Raw genomic sequence first — 21,686 nt, 5'->3', positions numbered from 1 at the left:
ATATATATATACATATTTGCTTTCAACAGTCCTGCATACGTTAAAGAAACTGGGAGGAAAAAAATTATATATACTCAGATATTTATTACTTCTAAAGCTCTTTTGTCTTCCGTGAAGATCCAAATTTCCCTTTAGTCTCATGTTCCTTCCACCTAAACAATTTCCTTTAGGCATTTCTTATAGTGTAAATCTACTGGCAATAAATTATCCAAGTTTGCTTATATCTAAAAATGTCTTAATGTTGCCTTTATTCTTGTTGTGAACTGAATACATATGTTCCCTGCCCCTCTCAGCCCTCAACACACACCCAAATTCAAATATTGATGCCCTGACCCCTAGTGAGGCTGTATTTGGAATAAGGAAGTAACTAATGTCAATGAAGTCAGAGAGTTATGCCCTGATCTAATACAGCTAGTGTCCTTACAAGAAAAAACAACACAGATCTCTCTCTCTCTATCTCTCTCTCTCTCTCTTTCCCTCCCTCCCTCTCTCTCTCTCCCTTTCTCTCTCTCTCTCTTCAACTGCAAGCATCAGGGAAAGGCCATACCAGCAGATAGCAAGAAGTCAGCCATCTACAACCTAAGCAGAGCACTCTCACCAGACACCAACCCTAATTATATTTTGACCTTGGACTTTCAGTCTTCAGAACTGTGAAAAAAAAAATTATGTAACTTAAGCCCCCCAGTCTGTATTAATTTGTTATGGCAGCCTGAGCAGATTAATACAGTTTTTAAAGGATATTTTGCTGGATATAGACTTCTGGATCAAAGTTTTGTTTTGTTTTGTTCTGTTTTGTTTCTTTCAGCACTTTAAACATGTTTTACTATTTCTTGGCCTCTATAGTTCTATCATTTCTGATGAGAAATTGATGGTTATTCAAATTGTTGCACTCCTATATGTAACGTGGTAAGTTTTTCTGGGTGCTTTCAAAAATTGCTTTATATCTTTGTTAATCAGCAGTTTTACCATGAGATAAGAAGATATGATTTTCTTTGTATTTATCCTGTTTACAGTTCACTAGCTTCTTGCATTTATAAATTAACATGTTACATCAATTTTGAAAAGTTTTCGGCCATTATTTTCTCAATTATTTATTCTCATTTTCTCTTTTCTCAGTATTCTGAATAAATGTATGTTGGATCTTTCAACATTATTTATCACATTCCTTGTGTGTTCATTGATTTTTTGTTCAATATTTTTCTATGTTTTTTGTATTGGATTATTATTATTATTTATTTATTTTTTTTTTTGAGATGGAGTTTCGCTGTTGTTGCCCAGACTGGAGTGCAATGGCACAATCTCGGCTCACCGCAACCTCCGCCTCCTGGGTTCAAGCAATTCTCCTGCCTCAGCCTCCCGAGTAGCTGGGACTACAGGCACACACCATCATGCCCAGCTAATTTTTGTATTTTTAGTACAGACGAGGTTTCACCTTGTTGACCAGGATGGCCTCGATCTCTTGACCTCGTGATCCACCCGCCTCGGCCTCCCAAAGTGCTGGGATTATAGGCGTGAGCCACCGCACCCAGCCTGTATTGGATTATTTTTATTCATCAATTTTTATTCCCATGAACTTTTTCCCTTGACACTTGAATATATCCATCCAATAAATTTTTATTGGTTTTTGCTTTTAGTATTTTTCACTTCTAGAATTTTTAACTATTTTTTATAGTTTCTATTTTTCTGCTGATATTTCTTAGCTTTTCATTTATTTGGAGAAAATTTAACTTTACATGATCAAGCATAGTTATAACATCTTCTTTGAAAATCCTTGGATACTCAAGAAAACATCTGGATTATTTCAGGGTAGATATCTGGTGATTGTCTTTTCTCTTAAGAATGAGTCAGATTTTCCTGTTTTTTTGCATTGGCTAATTTAAGATTGCAGTCTGGATATTATGTTGTAGATTCTGTTATATTTTTCTAAAGAGAACTGATTTTTTTGTTTGTTATAGTAGGCAATTTAAACTTGGTTGGATGCAAATGGTAAACTCTATTTTAGGAAGGCAGCTCAAATTTTCATCAGTTCTTTTATGTTATGCTAGAGTTTGTCCTTATATTTATTGAGAGTCAGCCAGAGCTTTTGGTAGATTTTGTAAACAGAATTTTGGTAGATAGTCTAATAAAATGTGCTAAAACAGGTCTTAATCAGAGGTTATAAAATAACATTAAGGGCCTACATTTGCCAGATCATGGCAGGGAAGTATATACAGGACCACATAGTAACCTGTTACTCATTACGAATCAGAATAAGCCATTTGAGCAGCTGGCCTTTCATGTCTTCTCTATGGATATGGGTCTTCTACTGAAAGCTACCTCAGGGAATATCAATAAACACATTCCTGCACCTTGAATCTTTGCCACACCACTTTTACTTGTCCAATAGGGGCTAACTACTACATTTTCAATGGTTAAGGTTACTCAAAAGCTACCAGAATCAATAGGTTGGGTGTTTGATTCAGAGTGTTTTTCAGGATATGCAAAGTAAAGTATCTGGGGTCTGCACTTGACTTGGACAGTGTAACATTAAAACCCGCCTCTAGTCAACCCCTATCACCTCATAACCAGGTAGAAGATCAGAATATGATATGATATTTTGAATAGCTCTGTGATTTTAGACAAGTCTCTTTACCCTAAGTCATAGTTTACTTGTTTACAAAATGAAAATAATATCTACCTTTTAGAGTTATTATTAAAAAAAAAATAAGATGACTTTTGTAAAAAAAAAAAAAACTGGCATATAGCATGTACTTTAAAAATGGTAATATTTTTATCATAAAATAATTCAACAAGAAATTCATGCTATCTCAAAAATGATCCTGTTCAAGGGACAATCAATAATTACCATATTTTAGGTGCTATGCTTTTCTACTTCTTTTGTTAAAACTTCTATATTTAATTCATTTGTTCTTTTTTTTTTTTTTTTTTTTTTTTGACAGAGTCTCACTCTGTCATCCAGAATGGAGTGCAGTGGCAGCAATCTTGTCTCACTGCAACCTCTGCCTCCCAGGTTTATGTGACTCTCCAGCCTCAGCCTCCCAAGTAGCTTAGATTACAGGCGTGTGCCACTATACCCAGTTCTGTATTCTTAATAGAGACGGTGTTTCACCATGTTGGCTATGCTGGTCTCGAACTCCTCATCTCAGGGGATCCACCTGCCTCAACATCCCAAAGTGCTGGTATTTCAGGCATGAGCCACCACACCTGGGCTGAAATATTTATTTATTAATTCATTCATCAAATATTTATTGCTGTGCCCAAGACACTCTGATAAACACATGGGACACAGCAGAATGACTGCAAACATTGTCCTGGTTTTTATGGACCTTACAATATAGCACAACACACATTAAAAAATGAATTGATAATTATTAATTACCATTGTGAGATGTATTGCAAAGGTAATAAGACAAGGCTTGCAGTTCAGACTTGGAGCTTTTTGAACTTTCTCTTTTGAAGTCTTAATTTCTTTGTAAGAAGCTGGACTCCCTGGTTGGAGAGTGCAGGTGTAGAGACTGTGAGACCACATAAAAAGAAAGAAGAGCCGAGCTGGCCCAGTCTTCTACCTGTTTCCAAGAAGGTGCCAGGCATTTGAGTAAAGCATTAAGCATCTGGCAGACCAGAACAGACATTAACTGGAAATAAATCCCAACTTAATGTCACATGGCACCAAATTACTCAGTTAAATTCCTGTCCAAAATGGCAAGATAGGATAAAAATTGGTAGTAGTTTCCCATCAAGCTACCAATGACCTTCTTCACAGAACTGGAAAAAACCACCTTAAACTTCATATACAACCAAAGAGAGCCTGCATAGCCAAGTCAATTCTAAGCAAAAAGAACAATGCTGGAGGCATCACACTACCAGACTTCAAACTATATTACAAGGCTACAGTAATCAAAACAGCATGGTACTGGTACCAAAACAGAGATATAGACCAATGGAACAGAACAGAGGCCGCGGAGGCAACACCACACATCTACAACCATCTGATCTTTGACAAATCTGACAAAAACAAGCAATGGGGAAAGGATTTCTTGTTTAATAAGTGGTGTTGGGAAAACTGGCTAGCCATGTGCAGAAAGCAGAAACTGGACCCCTTCCTGACACCTTACACTAAAATTAACTCCAGATGGATTAAAGACTTAAACATAAGACCTAACACCATAAAAACCCTAGAAGAAACTCTAGGCAAAACCATTCAGGATATAGGCATAGGCAAGGACTTCATGACCAAAACACCAAAAGCATTGGCAACAAAAGCCAAAATAGACAAATGGGACCTAATCAAGCTCCACAGCTTCTGCACAGCAAAAGAAACAGTCATTAGAGTGAATCGGCAACCAACAGAATGGGAAAAAATTTTTGCAATCTACCCATCTGACAAAGGGCTAATATCCAGAATCTACAAAGAACTAAAACGAATTTACAAAACAAAACAAAACAAAACAAAACAAAACAAAACAAAAAAAACAAGCCCATTCAAAAGTGGGCAAAATATATGAACAGACACTTTACAAAAGAAGACATACATGAGGCCAACAAACATATGAAAAAATGCTCATCATCACTGGTCATCAGAGAAATGCAAATCAAAACCACATTGAGGTACCATCTCACGCCAGTTCGAATGGAGATCATTAAAAAGTCTGGAGACAACAGATGCTGGAGAGGATGTGGAGAAATAGAAATGCTTTTACACTATTGGTGGGAGTGTAAATTAGTTCAACCATCATGGAAGACAGTGTGGTGATTCCTCAAGGACCTAGAAATAGAAATTCCATTTGACTCAACAATCCCATTATTGGGTATATAACCAAAGGATTATAAATCGTTCTACTATAAGGACACATGCACACGAATGTTCATTTCAGCACTGTTTACAACAGCAAAGACTTGGAACCAACCCAAATACCCATCAGTGATAGACTGGACAGGGAAAATGTGGCACATATACACCATGGAATACTATGCAGCCATAAAAATTGCTGAGTTTGTGTCCTTTGTAGGGACATGGATGAACCTGGAAACCATCATTCTCAGCAAACTGACACAAGAACAGAAAATCAAACACCACATGTCCTCACTCATAGGCGGGTGTTGAACTATAAGAACACATGGACACAGGGAGGGGAGCGTCATACACTGGGGTCTGTTGGGGGGAAATAGGGGAGGGACAAAAGGGGGTGGGGAGTTGGGGAGAGAGAGCATGGGGAGAAATACCAGATACAGGTGATGGGGAAGAAGGCAGCAAATCATACTGCCATGTGTGTAGCTATGCAACAATCCTGCATGTTCTTCACATGTACGCCAAAACCTAAAATGCAATAAAAAAATAATAATAAAATAAAATAAAAATTGGTAGTAGTGATTATTTTAGCCCCAAGGTTTGGAGTGATGTGTTATACAGCTATATATACTAAGAGAGATGCTGATTTCTCTTAAGAGAAAGAATTATGCCCAATTTATTTTTAACATTATAAGAAACACTTGTAGATAAGAAAAGCAAATAGATAGATCAACAAGAAAATGTACACGAGTAAGAAGTTTGTTTAATTGGAAAGAGCTGAAGTGATAGTCTTCCTGTGACAAGACCACAGCTGTAACTTTCCTTGGGATGAATGGAAGAACCATGTTATATGTTGAGTTTTCTATCATTGAATGAGGCCTGTTATATTTCTGGCAGAGGTCACTTTCAAGTAAATACTGTCAAACAGAAAGTCTAGGAAGCAAGCAAGCATGTTGATATAAAGCAGATATTCTTTCCCTGTCTCTGTGCAGTGCTAGAACTGCTGACTGCAGATAACATTCTTGTCGACAGGCCTGCCGAAGAACCACAGTGTAGCACAGACAGAGTGCCAAGAGCCTCACACATCCAACACTTTTGCAGTGAAATTCTAATCTTCCAATTTTTGGTTTTGTTTATCATAGTACTCCATGTGTCTACACAGACAGGGCTCTGTGTGATCACAAAGAAACAAGGACATCAGGATTCAGAATGACTTGGCTGATGATCTGAGCTCTACCACTTACCAACCCTGTGGCTTTGCAGAAGTTACTACAACTCTCCTCTACAGTTTTCTCAACTGTGAAATGGGAACAGCACTATCTGCCTCATAAAGATGTGGTTTGAATGAGTTTGTGTACATGTGAGTGGCTTATTGAAAGTAAAGTAACAAGCATTTTCTTTTTTAATATCCCCAAGTCATTTTACCATTTAGTCTTACACATATGTTAGCAGTGTTTCAGAAAGTCGGTCTAAACTATAATTGCCTATTTTGATAATTAGCAATTTTGTAATAACTTTTCCCTTTGCTGCTGATTGCTCATCTGGATGGCTGTGCTTGCTTTTTAATTGTATGAGTGTCTATTAAAGTGAGGGAAGAGCATTTTGCTTTTGAAAATAACGAACCTTAGTTCTTTCAGAGCTATTCAGCAGTTTAAAAAAATCCATTTAAATGTTCACTAAGTAAAACAGGGAAAATCAAATGCTTATGCCACTTCATTAAGGTACTTTCAAATCAAAATCACAAAATCAAGGCAAGTTTATAGCCGTTTTTCACTAAGTTTTAACAGATATTTGGAGTTTTAAGAGGTAGCAAAATTGAGAGCATAAAGAAGTATTTATTTTTATTAGTTCTAGCAGAAAATTTGAGAGTTTTATGGTATTTATTTATCTAGAAATCACATAATATGAACTACTTATTTTACTAGACCCTTAAAGTCTTCATGCATAATAATTTTATAAGCCTTAAAAAGGTTGAGGTTATATAGTTCATTTTCTTAAACTATTTTATGTGTGAAAGTACAGATACAATAAAGATAAAGTTTACTATAATTTGACTTAAAATATCAATGACTCTGCTAACGAATTTGCTAATCTATGACTGGGCTAAGATAACTTTTTTGAAAGTGTTAAATTAGTTATTTTCAAATTATTTTTCTTATTTATGTAAAGATAAAATATCTGGCAGTTGATATTAATATTTTTCTGATTGCATTTCAATAACCGAAATATAAATCTTCTGTCAAATTATAAACCTCAAAAATCTGAGAGAGGTCTCAATTGATTTAGAAAGTTTATTTTGCCAAGGTTGAGGACGTATGCCCATGACACAGCCTCAGGAAATCCTAACGACATATGCCCAAGGTGGTACGGTCACAGCTTGGTTTTATATATTTTAGGGAGACAGATGACATCAATCAATATGTGTAAGATGGAACAACTTAAAGTGGTGAGGGGCTTAGGTAGGTAAGAGACAAATAGTTGCATTTTTTTGTTTCTGATTAGCCTCTCCAAATGAGGCAATCAGGTATGCATTTATCTGAGCAGAGGGGTGACTGAATAGGATGAGAGGCAGGTTTGCCCTAAGCAGTTCCCAGCTTGACTTTTCTCTTTAGCTTCGTGATTTGGGGGCCCCAAGATTTACTTTCCTTTCCCAAAATAATACTATTTAATACATGTTAACGATATTTGTTGAATTTAATGAACATTTTGCCAGCAGTCGATAGTGGAGTGTTTTTAAAAATGAAGGCAGTAACTATCATTGTTGAATACTTTACTCAAGTTTTGTTGAGAAAGGAAAAAATAAGACACTAATCAAAGCACCTTGATATACCCTCTTTTAATACTAAAGAAAAAAGAAAAAAATACAAATATCAAAATTACTCCAAATTTTCAAATAAGGTTTGTAATGTGATCAAATGCATTTACAAAGGCTTTTATTTATATTTATATTGTTTAATGATACATCTAAGGAAAGAAAGTACTCTGATATATAACAGTTAACACATCCTAGGAATATTTGTATTAAGAATTTTATAACTTTTTTTTTCAATTTGTGGAACTATGCTCATTGAATGTTTGTGTTCCTTGTGCAGGAGAGGTTACGATGGTAGAGTGCCAAAGGTTTGAATCAGAAGTAACCCAGGGACTAAAGTTGTGGCAAAACATTATTCAGGACATATCAGCAATAAGCTATTGCAGAACCTGATATCAGACTCAATTCCTGCGATGAAACAGATCTTTTCCCCATATTTACATGCCCTTTTCCCCCTAATATTTGTTTTCATCTTCAAGAATGTGTCTCACTTGTAGACAATCTAGTGGCAAACACATTTGTACAAAATTATTTTCAGTACTTTAGGTGCTAAAAGAATCATTAGGTTTTAAAGAAAACAATCTTCAAGTAGCCTTGGTCTTGCTCAAACTGTGTAAATATTCAAAAAAAGGCCAGAAAAAAAGGAACAACAATATAAGGCAGATAATACAATACCCTTCATATTTCATTTCCATTTAATTCTATAGTCTGGTTATGGGGATCTTCTTCTATCCCATATTCCTTCTTGAACATAAAATATTATCATACCAAGATTAATAACAGAGAACATATGGTTCTTTCTCTAAAATTATTTTTTATAAACAGACAGCCAAGTATAAATTTAAAACTAGTAATATAGTCTCTTCTATAACCCAAGTAATAAAGGAATTCAATTTAAGAAAATATATTGAGTATGTACTCGTTATATGATGAGGAATTCAATTTAAGAAAAAAATATGAGTATGTACTCTAAATTAGTAAGTATGATAAACTTAAAAGAAAATAATTTTTCTGAGGAAGTCTCCAATCTATTCAAGGATACAAGGCATAAATATATGTAGAGTTAAAATGATGGAATAGGCAGAACACACACAGCACAGAATAGTGTATCATTTAAATTGCCAGTTACCTTAACTTTAAGCAGCAGCTTTCAGACTCCCCAGTATTTCAATCAGGTCTGAGACCTTAACCCTGTTAAAAGATCAAAATAAGCATGTCAGCCACATTCCCATTTATAGTCGTTAAAACAAGAGGTGTTTGTCTTTGAGTCCATCTCCTCCCATTCTTGATGAACCTCTTCTGATCTGACTCAATCTGTCATAAAGAAAAAGAAAAAAGTTCCTGTCTTAAAACTTTATCTCTCCATCCTTTTGAGCTCTAAGTGCGTAATCAGTGAACATCTTTAAATTATTACTTTTTTCTCTGATTGTTCCCTTCATGTCTATGTTTTTACTGAAAATGAGCTGTCCCTTGAGAAGCTGTTTCTCTTCAAATGGAATCAAAGTAGTTTTTCTTTTCTCTTTTATGCCATGCTTCTTAGGGCCAGGAGGGGAAGCAAACTTCCTCCTGGCTCAAATTGACGGTTTCCAAGTGTAACAACCTGTTCCTTTTGCAAATTCTTGCTCATTTGAAGCATGTGCTAACAGGTTATATTACCCACTTCTTTGCCTCCCTAGTTTACCCACCAACCTCTTGTCAAGCTCTCCAGGCATTCAAAGTTTTAGCTCTGGCTTGTTTGCTCAAAAGTCCTCAATATGATATTTTTTGTTGTTCTCACCAACACCTCTAAGCCGCTGACCAACGGCTTTCTTCTTATTCATCAGCTTTCACTTGTCTTCACTTTCTTCATTGTCTAGAATATATTTCATAACCCATGGTAATATGACAGTAACAATATTTGATGTTTATTAAATACTTTCTGAGTACCAGATACACTATTTGAAAAGTTTTACGTGCTTTGCATTCAACTTACCCAACTGTATGAGGTAAGATCTATTATTATCACCATTTCAAAATGAAAGAAATTAACAATCATTTAAATATATACATATATGCAAATGATCCTCAATTTCCTCACCTGCCTCCTTCTTGCCATTGTTCTAAACTTGTACAACCTTGATCCTGAAGTAGCCTAACCATGTTTCGTCTTATTTGCACACAAACAGGTGAACTTTGCTGGAGTAAATAAAAATTATTCAGGCTGATTGTACTTTATGTTCTCAAGTGGGGGCTCGGTACTGCTGACAATTTATGTTTTTCTGTGGGGCTAACTTCCCATTCTTTGGGGTAACTGCTTCTTCTAGGGTCTCTTCTCACATGTCACACACCCACTCCCTTCACTTCCCTCTCACCTGATGGCCTCATTTCAAATGTTGTTTAGAGTAAGATGCCATTTAGAGGGAAACTCCCTTAAGATGCCACTTAGAGGGAATTTCCCTTATTTTCATACTAATACATCTGTAAACATATCTGCCCTTGCAACCTTTTATCCCTCCCTGCTGCCGATGGACCTTTAGTTCCTCCTGTTGAAGGCCAGGTTCTGCACTTCTGAGCTGAATCTTGCTTCTCAAGCATTGTGTTACCTTTCTCTTTGGAGCTTTTAATATTACTTTAAATCTAAGCTGCCATAAAACATAGTTTGTGCCATTACTTTATGTACATTTATTCATTTTTCTTTAATTTTGGTAACATATAAAAAACATAGAACTTACTATGTAAACCATTTTTAACTGTAAATGAATTAGTTCAGTGACATTAAGAACATTCACATTGCTGTGCGATCAACATCCATCTCCAGAACTTCTTTCACCTTCCCAAATAGAAATGATGTGTCCATTAAACAATTACTCCTCATTCTCCTCTACTCTCACCTCCTTTGCCCTAGCACCATCATTCTGTTTTCTCTTATAAATTTGACCTCATGAGATATATCTTGAGATATCTCAGATAAGTGGAAACATACACTATGTTTTCTCTGTCACTGGATGATTTCACTTAGCATAATTTCATTAAGGTCCACCTGTGCTATAGCATGTGACAGAATTTCCTTCCTTTTTAGGGATGATTATAGTCCATCATATGTATGTACCACATTTTGTTTATCCAGTCACCTGTTGATTGACACTTGGAAATATTTTACCTTTTCACTATTGTGAGTAATGCTGCTGTAAACATGGGTGTGCCTTAGATTCTTTTAAATATATATCTAGTAGTAGAATTTCTGTATCATATACTAATTCTATGTTTAATTTTTTGAAGATCTACTATATCATTTTCTGTAGCATTTTACATATCCTCCAGCAATGCAGAAGGGTTTTGGTTTTTTTATATCCTCATCAATATTTCTTAATTTGTTTTTGTTTCCACTTTTATGATAGCTTTTATGTGCATTTCACAAAGATAAAAATTATATGCTTCAAGACAGGAAAGCTAATAAAAAATCCCCCAAATGCTTGAACATCAAAGGCCTTCATCCTCAATGTAAGGATATGTGAGGACAAAGCTTACCAGACTGAAAGGGAAAGCAATGGAATGTGCCAATTTTAACCTTAACACAGAATGAAAAGAGGAGGGGAAAGAGCCCAAGAATTGAACACAAGTGAGCTTCAAAGACCTCAAGTGGAAAATTTAATCTAAAAGGGATTCTGGTGAATATTGCCTCAGGATGACTCATAGAAGCTAATGCCAATCCTCTATGCTTCACTTTATGGATTATGAAACATATTCCAATTGCAGAATCATTAAAATATGAAAAAAACTGTATTGTACAATTGAAGAAATATGGTATTTCTACCCAGCAAATCATTCCCAATTAACATATACACAGTGTATTTCATCTTAAAAAAATAATAAATCTGAACCCCAATTTTCTCAGCTATAACCAAATTTCTGTGGTTGTCTTTATTGACATAGGTTTTCAAAAGTAATCTCTACAAGACTATATATCTGCTTTCTTTACCACCATTCACAGTTTTTAAAAAACCTTTTTTAAAAATAATATAAATATATAAGCACATTATCATTGTATAAGTCACAAAAAATACAGAAGAATGCATGTTTTAAACATTGTCTAATGCCTCCTTCCCTTCACAGTGTATGTGTGTATACACACACACACACACACACACACACACATATATGTATATATATACACATATATATATGTATATATATATACACACACATATATATATATATGTGTGTGTATATATATATATATATATGGCCTTTTTTTCTTTTTTTGTGAGATGGAGTCTTGCATTTGTTGCTTAGGCTGCAGTGCAGTGGTGTAATCTTGGCTTTCTGCAATTTCTGTCTCCTCAGTTTAAGTGATTCTCCTGCCTCAGCCTCCTCAGTAGCTGGGATTATAGGCATGCACCACCGTGTCTGGCTAATTTTTGTATTTTTAGTAGAGACATGGTTTCACCATCTTGGCCAAGCTGGTCTCAAACTTCTGACCTCAGGCAATCTGCCTGCCTCGGTCTCCCGAAGTTCTGGGATTACAGGTGTGAGCCACTGTGCCTAGCCAGGGCTTTTATATATAACTGAAATATACTGTATTTATTCTTTTAAATCTTGACATTTAAAAAATCATTCACTAAGAATATGTCTTGGACAACTGTTCCTGTTAGTAGCCTTTAAGGCTATTTCAGTGTTTTTATTGATTGTCTATCCTATAGCAGAGATGCATATTTTCATTACTGAGAGAAATTTAAATTATTTCTAATCTGCACTACTTCAATGCTGCTAAGAATAGATGCCTAGATGTAAAATCTCTGGCTCTCAAGGGTGCATTTTACATTTTGATGGACATCACTAGTTGATGCTGCAAAAAATACTTCCAAGACTTACATTCTGAATCAAAGTTCAATAGACAGCCAAGAGCTGAGGCTCACACCTGTAATTCCAGAACTTTGGAAGGCCAAGGTAGGTGGATCACTTGAGCCTAGAACTTCAAGACCAAGCTAGGCAAAGTGGTGAAACCACATCTCAAAAAAAAATAAATAAATAAACAACAACAAAAACTTTGATAGACTACCCATCTCTTCACATCACTAATGAACTCATCACCTCAACTTTTGTTAAGAACGAATCCTTCAAGCTGCCAAATTCACAAGCACTGCTCTGTTTTCAATTGATACCTCCGCCATCTTTAATAAAACTCACTTATTGATTTCTGCCACAAAAAGTGAGGGCTGAACTTTGAACAAAGTATACGGAGAAAAATTAGCAAACGTGTTCCCAGAATTCCTTCAGAAATCCAATCTCATTGTCCTGGACTGAGTTTTACGGCCACCTCAGCTGCAAGGGAATCTGGAAATTTGAGTAAGATCATTTCCATATTGGTTTAGATCAATCATAATTTATAACATTTTAAGTATTTACTTAAATGTATGTTAAATGCTTAATCAAAGATAACTGAAGTCATTTCACCAACTAGGGGCTACTGATGAGAGGTCAGTATTACAATATTAATAAAGGAAAATTATATAAATTTGCCACATGGCATATTACCATGTTATATAAGCTACACTAATTTGGTATCAAAAGATATGGATTTGTTCTCAGTTCTATCACTAGATACATAATTTTGAGCATGTCAGTAAGCTTTCTTTTTTCATCTGTTAAATGAGGTTGATATAGCCACCTTAAATACTTCTCGAAGGTGCTGAAGGAATTAAAATGAGTTAGTAGAAGTCACTCATAAGTACTTATGTATCACACTGAATGGTCTTTATTACACATATGTACATCACATATATAAACTTTAATTTTGTTGATAGAAAATACTAGTAAGTTTAAACAAGGAGTATAATATGACAGCTATTTATATTTGAAACTGAGTATGTCTGACACACAGAAACTTTATAAAACCACAAAAAGAAAAATTTACAATTTTTAAAATTACTACATGAGGAAATTGAAACAATTCTATTTAAAAGACACACACATGAAACACACACAAACAAATTTTAAGAAGCCTTTGTATATAGCATGCCAGGTGCAATTCCTAGTCTCTTACAAATATTGACTTCTACCTCATTAAATCCACTTGAGCTAGTAAATCCATTTAAGTTTCACATATGATGAAACTATGGCAAAGAGGGTTAGGGAACTTACTCAACATCATAAAGCCAGTCAGTGGTGGACTGGGATTTGAAGCCAGATATTCTGCTCCAGAATTGGCACTCTGCTGCTGTACAGGGTGCCCTATTATCATACAAGTTGTGATCAAGCTTAACTGCAAGAATACTGTGAATCATGAATTACATAAATAGGAAGTTGTTTATTCTATAACTTGAAGTCTGGAAGTGAACCATGTTGGCTTGACTATATAGAAAAATGGCATTAGGGAGCCAGAGTTCTCTATGTTGTTTATTATCTTCCCACATTTTGATGGTTTCCCTAGACTCACAAACACATTCAAACAAGAGTGTAAAAGGTAGGATCACAGTGCTTAGAACCTGTCTCCTTCCCACTCAGGTCTAGGCTAATCTGGTTGCTTGCTTTGCAGCTAGCAGGTGTAGAGTCAGCATGGGCAATAGTGATAAAATGGCTTTGCATAGCAAACTAACCAGGGTTCAAGTTGTTCTACCTTTTTGTTCTGTGACCTGGAACAAGTTATTTTTAACCTCTCTGAACATCAGTTCTCTCTTCTTTATAATGGAGACAATAGTTCCTTTCTTTCAGGTTTGTTGTACAGAATATAAATTATATGTATAAAGCAGTGACCTTGAGCCAAGTTATTACCTCTTTAACCTACAAGGGGCCATCCCTTAATATCTGAATTGAAAAGGTCCTAGTACAATCCTGAATGGGCCTTACCAGGCACTGGATTTGTTTTCTTGCATTCTGAGGTGAGATAGCAGAATAAATCTATATTAACTCAAACTAGTCCAGCCGCTAAATAGTATTTAGTCTTTCTTATTTATTTAGCTTAATCACCACCTCATAATTTCTCTGTGGCACTGGCCTCATTTCGTTCTTAACTGCCCTTTCCCTATATCTTCACTTGCAAAACTTGGACAAGAGAATTAGAAACATCTTTTCTTCTTGAAGACCCTATGCCCTTGCTCTCTGTGGTCACAATTATTATGAAATAAATATCCTCATTTTCAACTCAGCAGGGCTTATTCACAATGAAGGACGGATATCTTCCTGACATACTCATTCCCTGAGCCCATGAAGTCTGAATTCCCTCTGAAATAAAGAAATCAACTTTTAACTTTGCCCTTTGTAAATCCTGAGTCCCACTGTTACCGCCACCTATGTGTCCCTTTGTCTTCCTTTACAGCGTTTAAGGGGAAAATATAATAATAAAAAAAAAAAAAAAAAAAAAAAAAAAGAGGACAGGCAGGAATCTTTGAGCTCATAGCTATTTTTCTTTTCTTGCAACAGAAAAGCCCCTTGAATTTTCAAAAGTGGCCAATTCTGGGATTATAAAGTAACAGGAAAGCTCCAGGACTATTCTTGGCATCAGCATCAAGCCAGAGAAGGAAAGACACAGTGAAATTGAAAAAAATAAATAGTGCAGAGGCTACTTCCTGAGTTCTTCATGAGGAATGAGCAGATGGTATGGAGCCAAAACTTAACTGGGAGTCACTTTAGACAGCTATGTTAGCAAGAAGTCCAGGTCTTCCACACAGTAGCTGCAGTTCTAAATGCTTTTGTGCCCTTTGAGCAAAAAGTCCTTTTCTTCAGAAGATGCCTGTTTATACTGAATTGTCTTTGTGCGTGCAGAACATTTTTCTATTACAAAACGTTACTAGGGTACTTTAAAGGATCACCTTGGATGGGGTCTCAGTCATTGGTGGAAACCTAGACAATATGCAGGAAAAGGAGGCCACGCAGAGATGGCCTGATTATTTCCTGGGTTCAGAGAGACTGTCGACAGGAACTTAAAGGGGGCTCTAATATGATTAAAATGTAAGAGAAATGAGTCTGCTGCAGGATGTTGGAAACTGCCAATAGAAAGCAAATAGGTTCTAGCCATAATGGTGCCTGCCACGATCGCAAGTGAGACTAGACCCAGAGGCTGAAGAAAATAGGGAAAGAAATAGGTAAAGCTTATTCTAAAAGAAGAATCAGTTTTAACTCTGGCTAGTTACCATGCCTCAAACAAATTCAACAGATCCAAAACACTTGAGACAAATATGAGTTTTAGGGACTGAGTTCTTTAACCCTCCAAGACAAGCATAAGAAGTAATTTATATATTAGCGCTAAATGGTTCTCTTTCTCATTTAGGGATCAGTGCCTACCATATATGTCAATGCCTTTTCCCCTCATGATATTCTTAACCTACCTATCTCTTGACAGTTTTCCTGAAGCCCATAGACACTAATTGGGATCCTGACCATGCAGATATATGTTGCTAACACCCATAATGCAATATTTTATGTCACTCACTGAATCAGCTCTCTGTTTTCCCATGTGTACCACACATAAGAATGGCACCACTAACTGAGTCATATGAACACTGTATATTGGAGTATCCAGTTGACTTCTTTGCAGTCAGCATCAGTTGAACATATTGCTAGTACCTAAGCATATCAATCATGATCTTAGTAAGTTTGATAAGGATAGGAATTAGGCCTGTATCATTGGCCATGTAGTCTCACCTACAACTTATTAGGTGTTCAATGAATTAATGAATCAGACTAACAGCACGTACGTTGCATTTATGATTATTTTTTCAGTCAAGATAGTATTATAAGTGATGGATTTGATATCATTTGTATATTACTTACAAAAGGCACATTCTGGATTAAATAGGATCTTATGGCCTAACCTGGGCACCCAACTGAAAAGTAAAATATTGTTTCTATGGAAGAATGCATTCCCATTTTGAAACAACTCATCTGCAAATGAACTTTCAGAACAGGAGCCATCTGTACATTGGAGACTGCGTGTCTTTAAATTTATTTATTGAGTCATTTTTTTTTCCCATCTCAAAATTTTTGCCTCACAGGATGTGTCTTAACATGTTGCGCTGAGCTTTTTCTTTCCTTTTGTTCCTATTTTTTCCCTTAAAAATCAATCCTCTGAAGGTCTTGGCCACAAGTCAGTGCTATATTCACAAGGATTAAGGATCAGCAGGGCTGCTGTGCAGCAATTCAGAAATTGAGTACATCCTGTGGACTGGCAGCACATAGCCTGCTATTGTGCAGGAGGTACTGGTGTTCCAGTAAAGGCATGTTAAATTTAGCAGCTGTCTTGTATTTGTCACTGGGGATAGGGTGGAGGTGGTTGGCTGTAATCTAGATCCATTTGGGAATTTTACTTGAAAGTTTACTTTAAAGGATTCGTCTGAGGGAGAATATGTTTCACCTATTCTTATTTTCTGTAACTTGTAACAATTCTGCTTTGAACATACACACACACACACACACACACACACACACACACACACACACTCATACACTCACGCACATGCATGTCCTGCACAGCCTATGTTCTTTGTGGTTAATGTCTTCCTTGTTGTAAGGATTCTATTCAATTTCATATAAACTGCCAGGCCTCTCAGGGAGAGCTTATGGAAGCCATCATTCTGGTTATTTTTATTCTTACTCTAGGTCTGTTTACGACAGGAATAAATCATTTTGGAAAGAAGTGAGAGAGAGTAACAAAGGAATCAGCAGTGAATCAATTGTCGTGATGACAGCTGGGAATATTTTGGTTTTTTTCTAATAGACACACAGGTGGGTGGGCAATGACGCTAGAATCATTTATTTTACATTCTCTCCTTACCCCATCTATAGTCTAACCATGCTAAACTATGAAAGGCTCAGGAAACTTCAGGATGGAAGTCAGCCTTAGAAACCATCTAAATGAAGCTTTTCTTTTACTGCAAAGAAGACTGAGGTACAGAGAAAGGATGAAGGAATTAGAATAAGGCAGGGCATACATGAGAACAAGACACTTGATTTCTAGTCTAGCAGTAATTTTATTGCTTAACAATAATATTTCACCACACAGGAGTGGGATAAAACGTTTCTCTACACCTATCTATGAGAATTGGGTCTCTACCTTCTTGAAACTGAAGCAGCACAAAGCATTTCTTGAACTGGTTCTCCTATGGTCCCTCACTAGGCCTTTCAATGGATAGAAGGAGGCATTGGCCAGGTGCTGTGGCTTTCGCCTGTAATCCCAGCATTTGGGGAGGCCAAAGGGAGAGGATCACTTAAGCACGGGAATTAGAGGCCAGCCTGGGCAAAATAGCTAGACCCCGTCTCTACCAAAAAAAAAAAAAAAGAACAAAATTAGCTGTGTATGCTAGCACATGTGTGTAGTCCCAGCTACTTGGGAGGCTGAGGTGGGAGGTTCACTTGTGTCTGGGAGGTTGAGGCTACATTGAGCTGGGATTGTGCCACTGCACTCCCACCTGTGCAACAAAGTGAGATCATGTCTCAAAAAAAAAAAGTAAAAAACAGAAAAAAGAAAAAGATATTGACCCCAAACATCATCCTCACAGTGTTCAACCCATTGGACTTCAATGCTATATGCAAAGTAAGGAATAAGAGATGCCAGAAAAAGAGGGAAGTAGAAGCAATAACCCTAACAAACAACCTAAGTGTCAAGTCTACAGTCTACTCCATGTACCGTGTAGTTGAAAATGTGTTTATATAAAGTAACAATTTGTAATTTTCTGATTTAGGCTTATTCTCAGGTAGTTTAACAGGGATGATCAGGCATTCTAAAGAAATACAGTGTGAATAACTTCAGTCTTAAGGTGTGCAGAAGAAACAATTAGCAAAGCTGGTGGTGGTGGAAGCGCTTAAAGCCATTCCACGCACTTATACAGCAGCAAACCACATTGCCATGTGCATACCTATGCAACAGTTCTGCATGATCTGCACATGTACCCCAGAACCTAAAGTACAATTTAAAAAAAATTCTTAAGGCAATTTCCCAATAGGAATCAATGGGTTTTGAAACATTCACCTAGCCATTTACAACTCTTCTTAAATAATGAGAAATAGGCATTTATCAACATGGCCTTAGGGTTCTCCTCAGCTTGGAAAAACTTCTTACCTGCTTCTTTCTGACTCCAGGCCCTGATTTCCCCTTTCTTTTTTTCTTTTTTTTTTTTTTTTTTTCTTTTTGATTTCCCCTTTCTTAGAGCCTTTCTTTCTTTAGAAAACTTGCAATAGTAAATCTTTTCTGTGTTATGCAAATATTTTTAAAAGCCTCTTACCAGTTTCACAACCCTGGAATGGCTTTCTCAAGGACCTGGAAGCCATTTCTTTCAAATGTAAACTTCAAGGGAGATAGTGCTGCTGTTTCCCAATTCTGTGGGATGGTAGGAGCCTAACTTCTACCTGAGCCTTGCTTTAATTATGAAACTACCTCCTGTCACAACAATAAGAGAAAATGCATTTTTCCGTTGGGTGAAGCCAATTAGCAAACACTGATGGCCTCTGGTCTCCAGCTCACCCCAGCACTTAAAAGTCCTCCCAGGCTTTGTTTCGGCACAGTCAAGTTCAGACTACATTTTGATCTTTCCTTATCCAATTGTGGTAGCTTTAAAGTTTTCTTTGCCATTAAAAAAAAAAAAAAAATCATTGAGAATCACAAGCTCTTCTTTTAAAATACTTCTGTTCCTGAAGAAGTATTTTTATAGATCAAGCATTTCACTCTTTGGGGTAAATTTTTTAGATTATAATATCTACCATAAATAAGACAAAGCATTCAATATTCAAAGAAATGCAATACATATAATGTGCTAATTATGAAGCTTTGGAGATTCAAATATGAAGAAGGTAGGTACATCCCTTGTCCTTATGGAACTCATGATTTTCCTGTCCCATTTGCACTATTATTTACTTTGGATTTTTTCTCACTCCAATTTAAATCAACATTTTTTTAAAACTTAGTTTAATTCTAAGCAATTTTATGCCTGAAAATCATGAGTGTCAAGTGCACAATATATTTTTCCTGGCATACATCAAAATATACATATAACTATTAACATAACATAGCACATTTATTGATGCCTCATCTAAAGTCACTCATATACCACTAATGTTATATACACTTTGTTTAGGAAAACATGCTTTTAGAGATAAAAGCCAATAAGCAAGTACTACATTTTCTTAATTCCATAACACCAGTGTTTTTACACAATTGACACAGTAACATCAATTAAACACATTAAATGTAAGATTAAATTCAGATACTACTAATTTTTTTTAAATGGGCATTCTATTAAAATAGAATGATGGATAAATGTATGGAGCAGGTATAGTATCGCAAAGCAAGGCATGAATTACTTCAAAGATGACATTTTGATTTTAAGGAGAATTAGAGAGAGGGAGGAATAAATTTGAAATGGACACACGTAGTACAGGGAAGTGCTAAGTGACCTTTCGCCCTTGAGATTGTATTTTAAAAGGGCCAGGGGGTAGCCAGAGAGCACTGAGTGCAAGTATGAATGAGATCTTATAAAAGAAAGAATGCTCCAGGATGTTCAGAAGGTAAAAGGAAGGTTTATCCAGGATGCAGAAGGCCTGGATTCAAGTGCCAGTGATGCTCACAACTCCAGGTTGTTCACTACTGACACCAGTCCTGTAGATGTGCTGAAGTTTGTCCTGTAATTTATTCAACTGGGAACTTTGAGGGGTTTAGCTACAACATTTTCAGCAGAGGGGGAATATTTTTTCTTGCTCTTACACTGATTTTTTTTTTTTTGTAGCTGATTTTCTTTCTTTTTTAATGATTAATATGTTTGTGTCTATGGTGTTAAAGTTAGGCCTTAGCATAGCTCCAGATTATGAAGTCCCTAAGAAAAAATAGCCTAGAAATCACCCTTCATCTTTAGGATTTCACATGTGAGTTAAACCTTATCTAAATTACAATATCACACATCTAATACAAAAAATCCCCAACTTACAATGATTAGACTTAATGATTTTGGGATTTTACAATGGTGCCAAATTGACAGGCATTCAATAAACTCCTCACTCTATGATGGGTTTGCATCTGGATACACCCATCATAAATACAAAATATTCTAAGCAAAACACACTTTTAATTTACAATATTTTCAAATTACAATAAGTTTATTGGGACACAAATCTGTCATAAATCGAAAAACATCTGTAGTAAGTTTTTGTTCTGGCTGTTGTTTTGTGTTGCCTTTTCATTTTAAGATATTCTATTTAAAAAGGAATCTGAAATGTGTTTCCGTTAAACAAAAGATGTTCGTAGTTTTTAAAATGGGAGATATTAGAAAAATCAAACACCCTTTAAAAATATTTCTTTTTGAATGAATTTGATCACATCAAAATAAAATAGAAATTCAAAGATTATAGCTGAAAGGCCAGATTCTTATTTTAGTTTTAAACCTGAGCCAATCCATTATGAAAAATTCCAAAGTCTAACAAATTTACCTAAAGTTCTAATTTATTTTAGAAAATTTTAAAGTGGAATCATCCTTCAGCCCATTTAGAAAGATACCTAACAATCATTTAGAAAGGGAAATGTGATATAGTGGAATTCGGTGTGTGTGGGTATGGTATGAAACAATGCATTGTAATTCTGACTTTCAATGGCTGTACAGACTGTCTTTCATTTATATTACTCTGTTGGGTTAAGTACTAATTGTCTGATTTTGAAGATATTTTAAAACATATGTTCATTTGATTAGGTGGCAGCAGATTTCTTTTTGTTAACCTGGACTATGTTTCCATAGTTATAATGCATATTAATTCAGCTGGGGTAGGATATAACATCGTTGCCAGAAGGTCATCAAAGACACGCAATAATTAGAAACTCAAGATACAAAAGTGAAATGCCAAGTGAACTGTAACCAATTTTTGAAATCTTCTCTTATAAAAAATAATTTAAGTTAATCTCAACAAAGTCAACATAACAAATTATAGAAAGGAAATCATTTAGAAGATTATTGAATGATGAATATTTAACTCAATTTTTTATTTCTCTGACTCATGAAAATAAACCTAAGGTGGAAGCCTTTGAATTACAGACCATTAAGTAAACATTTGGATTTCAACTACCTAGATATTTAATTTAAAAGGTCAAGACTTAAATAGTTCTGGCTGATTTTAAGATCAACTTAGTGGCAA

The sequence above is a fragment of the Sapajus apella genome, unplaced genomic scaffold, assembly GCF_009761245.1.
Source record: "Sapajus apella isolate SASKATOON/1434 unplaced genomic scaffold, GSC_monkey_1.0 scaffold2, whole genome shotgun sequence".
In the NCBI taxonomy this organism is placed as follows: domain Eukaryota; kingdom Metazoa; phylum Chordata; class Mammalia; order Primates; family Cebidae; genus Sapajus; species Sapajus apella.
Note: the sequence above shows the minus strand (reverse complement) of the source record.